This window comes from Marmota flaviventris, chromosome 18, assembly GCF_047511675.1.
Source record: "Marmota flaviventris isolate mMarFla1 chromosome 18, mMarFla1.hap1, whole genome shotgun sequence".
NCBI classification, from domain to species: domain Eukaryota; kingdom Metazoa; phylum Chordata; class Mammalia; order Rodentia; family Sciuridae; genus Marmota; species Marmota flaviventris.
The window spans coordinates 26,701,358-26,709,747 of record NC_092515.1 but is presented as its reverse complement, the minus strand read 5'-3'; the positions used below and the strand labels follow the sequence as shown (position 1 = coordinate 26,709,747).

The 8,390-nt window shown below is 49.7% G+C and overlaps 1 pseudogene; it reads left to right on the top strand.

The window, feature by feature from the left end:
• The first annotated feature begins 5,222 nt into the window (after positions 1–5,222).
• On the top strand, positions 5,223–7,463 carry LOC114095758 (zinc finger and BTB domain-containing protein 1-like; annotated as a pseudogene).
• Positions 7,464–8,390: the final 927 nt, after the last annotated feature.

The following is an 8,390-nucleotide window of genomic DNA, read 5'->3' as shown; positions in this document are numbered from 1 at the left end:
CGCCTGGAGAGTAGAGTCCCCTGGACCTTGCCTGTGGTGGTATAGGAGCTCCCACTGACACCCAGATGGGACGGGTCTCCTGCCTCGAGGGGCAAGTCCCCTCCACCCTGGCTTTGGAGATATATGATCCCCCCCCCACACCAAGGAGGGAGGGGTCTCTTGCCTTGAGGGGCGAGTCCCATCTACAATGGTTGCTGAAGGATAAGCGCTCCCTCTGACAACCAGATGAAAGTGGTCTCCTGCCTGGAGAGGTGAGTCTCTGCTACCCTGGCTGCAGCTGTATACCTGCCCCACTCCAACACCCAGGTGGGAGGGGTCTCCCACTTAGAGGGGAAAGTCCTCCTCTACCCTGGCTAAGGCAGAATTCAAGCTTTCCCTGGCATCAACATGGGAGGGGTCTCTCGCCTGGAGGGGCAAGTTGGCTCTCCCCTGGCTGCTGCTGTATAGGAGCTCCCCAAGACACCCAGGTGGGAGGGGTCTCCAGCCTAGAGGGGTGAGTCCCTTCTACCCTGGCTACAGTTGTGTAGGAACTCCCCCCTGACACCCAGGTGGGAGTGGTTCTGCAGCACGGAGGGGCGATTTCCCTCTACCCTCTCTGTGGCGGTATACAAGCTGCCCCCTACCATACCCACGTGGGAGGGGTCTCCAATATGAAGGGGCAAGTCCCCTCTACCCTGGCTGCTAAAGTATATGAGCTCCCCCTGACACCTTGGCTGGAGGGGTCTCCAGCCTGGAGGGGCAAGAGCCCTCTACCCTTGCTAAGGTGTTATACAAGCTCCCCATGACACCCAGTTGGGAAGGATCTCTTCCTGGAGAAGCAAGTCCCCTCTACCCTGGATACAGTGGTATATGAGGTCTACCTGCCTGGAGGGGCGATTCCCGTCTACCCTGGCTGTGGCAGTATAATAGCTCCCCCCACACACCAAGGCGGGAGTGGTCTCCCGCCTGGAGTAGCGAGTTTCCCCTATAAGATCGCCTCCTGACACCCAGGTGGGAGGTGTATTCCTGCCTGGAGGGGCAAATCCCCTCTATTCTGGCTGAGTCAGTATGAAAGCTCCTCCTGACACCCAGGTAGGAAGAGTCTCACGCCTAGAGCAGCGAATCACCTCTACCCTAGCTGTGAAGGTATACAAGCTTCCTCAGACAACCAGGTGGGAGGGGACTCCTGCCTGGAGTGGTGAGTCTCCTCTACCCTGGCTCTGGCGGTACACAAGCTCACCCCAGCAGCCAGGTGGGAGGGTTCTCCCACCTGGAAGGGAGAGTCCCTTCTACTTTAGCTGGTGCCATATAAGATCTCCCAGGACACCCTCGTGGGAGGCGACTCCCCACTGGAGGGGTGAGTACCCTCTACACTAGTTGCAATGGTATATGAGCTCCTTCGACACCCAGTTGGCTGGGATCTTTGCCTGGAGAGGCGAGTCCCCTCTAACCTTGCTGTGGCTGTATACAAGATACCCCAGACACCTAGGTGGGAGGGGACTCCAGGCGGGACACTGCTCCCAATTGGGTGAAGGAGGAGCTCTATTACTGCTACAGACAAGGTAGAGGGGAATCACACCAGAGTGTCTAGGGGAACTCATACACCTCTGCAGCCAGGGAAGAGAGGACTCACCTCTCTGAGATTCAGACCCCTCCCATCTGAGTTCTGGGGGAATTCTTTTACCTCTGCAGCCAGGGTAGAGGGTACTAGCCCTTCCAGGCTGGTTACCATCCCACCTGGTTGTCGGTGGGAACTCCATTATGGCCACAGCCAGTGTACAGGGGAGTCAACTTTCCAAGTTGGAGACCATCCTAGGTGTCAGTGGGAGCATTTATACCGCGGCAGACAGGGTAGAGGTGACTCTTCCCTCCAGTCGGGAGACTCGTCCCACCTGTGTGTCAGGGGAGCTCATATAACACAGCAGCCAGGGTAGAAGGGACTTACCCCTCCAAGCAGGAGAACACTCCCACCTAGGAGTGTGTAGGTGGTTTGTATATCTCCCTAGCCAGTGTAGAGGAGACTCACCCCTCCAGGCAAAAGACTCCTCCCACCTCGGTGTCCGCAGGAACTCCTATACCACAGCAGTCAGGCTAGAGGGAACTCGCCCCTCCAGGCAGGAGACCTTCCAATCTGGCTTTGGGGTGGTGGTGGAGCTCCTATACAGTCTCAGACAGCATAGAGGGGAAACACAACACTAGGTGGGAATCCTCTCACACCTGATTTTCAGGGGGGCTCATATACAGCTGCAGGCAGGGTAGAGGGGTCTCGCCCCTCCAGGCGGGAGACACCTCCCATCTGGGTGTTTATTGGAATACTTATAACACTGCAGGCAGGGTAGAGGGGACTCACCCCTCTATGCAGGAGACCCCTCTCACCTGGGTGTTGGGGGGAGCTCCTATACTTCCGCAGTGAGGGTAGAGGGGACTCACCCCTCCATGCAGGTGACCCCACCCACCTGGGTGTCTGCTGGACCTCAAACACCGCTTCAGCCAGGATAGAGGGGACTCGCCACTCCAGACAGTAGATTCCTGCAAACTGGGTGTCAGGGGGAGCTAGTATTCTGCCCCAGCTAGAGTAGAGGGGACTCCCCCCACCAGGCAAGAGACCGAAAGTGTATATGGTGGGGAGCTTTTATACCGCTGCAGCCAGGGTAGAGGTGACTCGCCCCTCCAGGCGGGAGACCCCCGTCTCCTGGGTGTCCAGGGGAGCTTGTATACTGACTTAAACAGGGCGGAGGGGACTCACACCACTAGGCGGGAGACCCCTCACACCCGGGAGTCGGGGAAAGCTCTTAAACTGCCTCAGCCATGGAAGAGTGTCTGGCCCCTTTAGGGTAGGGACCCCTCCCATATTGGTGTCTGGGGGAGCATGTATCCACTGCAGCAAGGGTAGAGGGGATTCGCCCCTCCAGGCTAGAGTCCCATTTCTCCTGGGTGTCAGGGGAGCTCGATTACTGCCACAGCCAGGGTAGAGAAGACTCATCCCTGCACGCGGGAGACCCCTCCCACATGGTTGTCCCGGGAACTCTTATAAGGCACCAGCCAAAGTAAAGGGGACTCACCCCTCCAAGTGGGAGACCCATCCCACCTGGGTGTCAGGGGGAGCTTGTATTCCTCTGAAGCCAGGGTAGAGGGGACTTGCACCTCCAGTGGGAGACCCCTCCCAACTGTGTTTTGGAGGAGATTGTATACCGTCAGGGTGGAGGGGAATTGCCCCTCCTGGTGTGAGACCCACCCATCTGGGTATTGAAGGGGGAGCTCCTTTACCACCGCAGCCAGGATAGTGGGGAATCACCCCACTAGGTGGGAGACCCATCACACCTGGTGTCAGGGGAGCTCATATGCCACCGCAGGCAGGGTAGAGGGGAATCGCCACTCCAGACAGGAGAGCCCACCACCTAGTGACAGGAGAGCTTGTATACTGTCACAGCCAGGGTAGAAGGGAATCACCCCTTCAAGCAGGTGAGAGCTTGGGTGTCAGTGGGAGCTCATGTACTGCCACAGCCAGGAGAGTGGGGACTCACCCCTACAGGCTGGTGACCCCTCCCACCTTGATGTTGGGAAGAGCTCCTATACTTCCGCAGCCAGGGTAGAGGGGATGTGCCCCTCCACTTGGGTGACTCCTCCTACCTGGGTATCAGGGGGAGCTCTACCCACCATAGTCAGGGTAGAGGGCTTTGCCTCTTTAGGCGGGAGACCCCTCACACCTGGATGTTGGGTGGAAATCAAAATGGCCCCAGAGAGGGTAGAGGTGACTTACCCTTCCAGACAGGAAACTCCTCCCACCTGGGTGTTGTGGGAAACTTGTATACCACCTCACTAAGGTAGAGAAGACTCGCCACTCCAGGGGAGAGACCCCTTCCACCTGGGTGTCAGGATGGGGGAGCTCATACCACTGCATCAAGGGTAGTGGGGACTTGCCCCTCCAGACAGGAAAACCTTCCCTCCAGGGTGCCAGGGGGAGCTCTTATACCACAGCAGCCAGGGTAGAGGGGAAACGGCCCTCCAGGAACAAGACATCTACCACTTACATGTCTGTTGGGGGGCTTGTATACTGCCCTAGCCAGGGTAGAAGGACTCACCCCTCCAGGAAGGTGACCCCTCCCACCTGGGTGTTGAGGGAGCTTGTATACCAAGCTATCCAGGATAGAGGGGACTGGAGATGTGAATCCCCTCTACCCTGTCTGTGGTGGTATATGAGCTCCCCCTGAAACCAAGGTGGGTGGGGTTTTCTGCCTGGAGGGGCAAGTCACCTCTACCCTGGCTGTGGCTGTTTTGAGTTCCCCCCAACACCCAGGTGTGAGGGGTCTCCCGCCTATAGGGGCGAGTGCCCTCTACCCTGGCTGCAGCAGTATAGCAGCTCTCCCAACACCCAGATGGGAGGAGTCTCCTGTATGGAGGAGGAGGTCCCTCTACCCTGGCTGCTGGGCTATAGGAGCTCCCCTGAAACCCAGGTGGGAGTGGCCTTCCGTCTGAAAGGATGAGTCCCCTCTCTCCTGGCTGCAGTGGTATATGGGGAGAAAGGGGATTAAGGGGAATGGGTGGCACAGGGAGAGGAGGGGTCATGGCCGATTCACTGCAGGGTTTCAGGATTGAGGAGCAGAGCCCAGTCTGAAGGAGGCCAAAGCCCCCAGGCAAGGGGCACTACTACCTTTTCCCAAAGGAAGACCACAGGGCAAAACATCCCAATTCCAGCTCCTGGCTCTAGTGAGTATCCTGGGAAAGATATCTGGAAAAGGAGCCCACTAGGGACAAGGACAACAGGAGGGCTGATGGATGGCACAGCATGCAGAAGGGTGTTTGTGGGGTGTGGGTCAGTACCGCAGAAAGGAGCCCAGGCTAGGGACTTAGAGGAGGGCCCAGGCTAGGGGAGAGCAGGGAAGGGTGGATCCAGGCAGGCATGGACTGCACTAGGGTTCTGAGATGCAGGGAAGACAAGGGGAGTGGGGAAGTGTCCCCAGCCAGGCCCACAGTTCAAGCACAGGGAAGCACGGAGCAAGAAGGACCCCCAGGGACAGGCCCAATGAAGGTAGTGTGGGGGGAACTCGGGGAATGGGCGTCCCAGAGCAGATGAGCGGGGGACAGGATGGGGTGAGGGTACAGGTGCCCCCAGAACACCCCGGGCATACTGCGAGGGAGAGGGCCCAGCAGCTGGGCCCTGCTGGGCAGGGGTCTAACATCTGGGATGAATGCCTATAAGAGACTGAAATGGTGAACAGAAGGAGGTCAGCATACCATTTAGAAGTGACAGCTGTTGGCTTGACAAGGGGACAGAAAAATACCAGCAAACCAACCAACAAACCACCATCTCCAAAAGCAGGTGTCTCTAATTAATAGAAGATGGTAAAACCCAGCCACAGCAGCTATGTCCTTCAGCAGCTAAACAACCAAAGAGAATGGAGTTTTCTCTGTGACTGTTGTATTGCAATTGAGGACATTTACTTTCAAGCCCACAAAGCCGTTCTAGCTGCCTGCAGCTCCTATTTTAGAATGTTTTTCATGAACCATCAACATAGTACTGCACAACTGAATCTCAGCAATATGAAAATTAGTGCTGAGTGTTTTGATCTCATTTTGCAATTTATGTATTTAGGAAAAATTATGACAGCTCCCTCCAGTTTTGAGCAGTTTAAAGTGGCAATGAACTACCTACAGCTGTACAATGTTCCTGACTGCTTAGAAGATATACAGGATGCAGATTGTTCTAGTTCAAAATGTTCATCTTCTGCTTCCAGCAAACAGAACAGCAAAATGATATTTGGAGTAAGAATGTATGAAGACACTGTGGCTAGAAATAGAAGTGAAGCCAATAGGTGGTGTGCAGAGCCAAGTTCAACAGTAAATACACCACATAATAGAGAGACTGATGAAGAATCTTGACAATTAGGTAATTTTCCTGAACCACTATTTGATGCATGTAAAAAAAGTTCTGTGTCAAAATTATCTGCTCCAAAAGAACATGTATCATGACACTTTGGACGGAGTTTTACCTGTGACAGCTGTGGATTTGGCTTTAGTTGTGAAAAATTATTAGATGAGCATGTGTTGACCTGTACTAACAGACATTCATACCAAAACACAAGATCTTACCACCGAATAGTAGATATTAGAGATGAAAAAGACAGTAACATCAAAGCTGAATTTGGTGAAAAGGATTCTTCTAAAACATTTTCTGCACAGACAGACAAATACAGAGGAGACACAAGCCAGGCTCCTGATGATTCAGCTTCAACCACTGGAAACAGGAAAAGTAGCACAGTGGAGTCTGAAATAGCCACTGAAGAAAAAAGCAGAGCTGCTGAGAGGAAAAGAATCATTATCAAGATGGAGCCAGAAGATATTCCTACAGATGAGCTGAAAGATTTTAACATTATTAAAGTTAATGATAAAGACTGTAATGAATCCACTGACAACGATGAATTGGAAGATGAACCCGAAGAGCCATTTTATAGATACTATGTTGAAGAAGACGTCAGCATTTAAAAAAAGTGATAGGAAAACTCTAAAACCTCGGATGTCAATAAATGCTGATGAAAGAGTTGGTTTAGAAAATATGAGACCCCCTAACAACAGCAGTCCAGTTCGAGAGGATACTGAAAATGCATCTTGTGAGCTGTGTGGACTCACAATAACCGAAGAGGACCTGTCATCTCATTACCTAGCCAAACACATTGAAAATATCTGTGCATGTGATAAATGTGGACAAATACTTGTCAAGGGTAGACAACTTCAGGAACATGCCCAAAGATGTGGACAACCCCAAGATCTGACAATGAATGGGTTGGAAATACTGAGGAGAAAATGGACATGGAAGAAAATCCTGATGAGCAGTCTGAAATAAGAGATATGTTTGTTGAAATGTTGGATGATTTTAGGGACAGTCATTACCAGTTAAACAGTATCCAAAAAAAAAGCAGTTATTTAAGCATTCTGCCTGTACTTTTCGATGTCCTAACTGTGGCCAGCGTTTTGAAACTGAAAATCTAGTGGTTGAACATATGTCTAGCTGCCTAGACCAAGATATGTTTAAGAGTGCCATCATGGAAGAAAATGAAAGAGATCACAGGCGAAAGCATTTCTGTAATCTTTGTGGAAAAGGATTTTATCAGCGGTGTCATTTAAGAGAACACTATACTGTTCATACTAAGGAAAAACAGTTTGTTTGTCAGACATGTGGAAAGCAGTTTTTAAGAGAACGTCAGTTGCGTCTGCACAATGATATGCACAAAGGCATAGCCAGGTATGTCTGTTCCATTTGTGATCAAGGAAACTTCAGAAAACATGACCATGTACAGCATATGATTTCTCATTTATCTGCTGGTGAGACTATATGCCAGGTCTGCTTTCAGATATTCCCAAATAATGAACAATTGGAGCAGCACATGGATGTTCATCTGTATACATGTAGAATATGTGGAGGAAAATTTAATTTGAGGAAAGATATGAGATCACATTATAATGCCAAGCATTTGAAAAGAACCTAAGTGATTTTTCTACTGTACTAATGTCTAGTTGATACCCGACAAAACACCAAAGCAAAAAGGATATGAGCTATTTAGAAATTGATTTTATAAGATGAATTGTTTTAAAAAAATTCAAGTCCCTTTTATCTTTAATATTTTTGTTTAAGATATTAAGTTTCTACATTTTAGGCGTTAAAATGTTTTTATCATTTTTTGTTGTTTCTAATAGAATTCTTTGTTTCTAGTTTTCTTAGCTTGGATTAAAATTACTTTTACATGTAGACGATAAGTGGCTGTTACCCCTTTAATGACTATTAAACTTTAGTTTTTTTTTATCAATAAGGTGATGACTTCACTATTTTTATGTGTTTTTTTAAGGTTATCATGTGAAATTTAAAACCCAATATGATTATCCATTCCTGTTTAAATTTTAAAAAGTATTTATTTGAAACTGCCCTATTTCATTGTTAGTATTTTTTTTTTCTTTTTCTTTTTTCTTTTCCCAGTTGAACAGTGGGTTAACTACTGTTTATTCTCCCTTATTATCAATGAAATTCATATTCTTAAATTGACAAGCTTATTAGGCAAGTTAGGTGCACTGAATCTAACCTTTAAGGTTGACATGGGCTCAAACTTGGCCTAAAAAGATTGAAGGACCTGAGGAAATTCCTATAAATGAACATTTCCTATAACTGATAAAATATTATCATTTAATAATCACATTAAAAACTTATATTAAGGGGCTGGGGATGTGGCTCAAGCGGTAGCGCGCTCGCCTGGGATGTGTGCGGCCCGGGTTTGATCCTCAGCACCACATACAAAGATGTTGTGTCCGCTGAAAACTAAAAAATAAATATTAAAAAAAAAATAAAAAAAAACCTTATATTAAGTGTAAATCTCAATGGCTTTCCCTCACTTGAGAAACTTGTGGGGATAAGCCATTTTGTT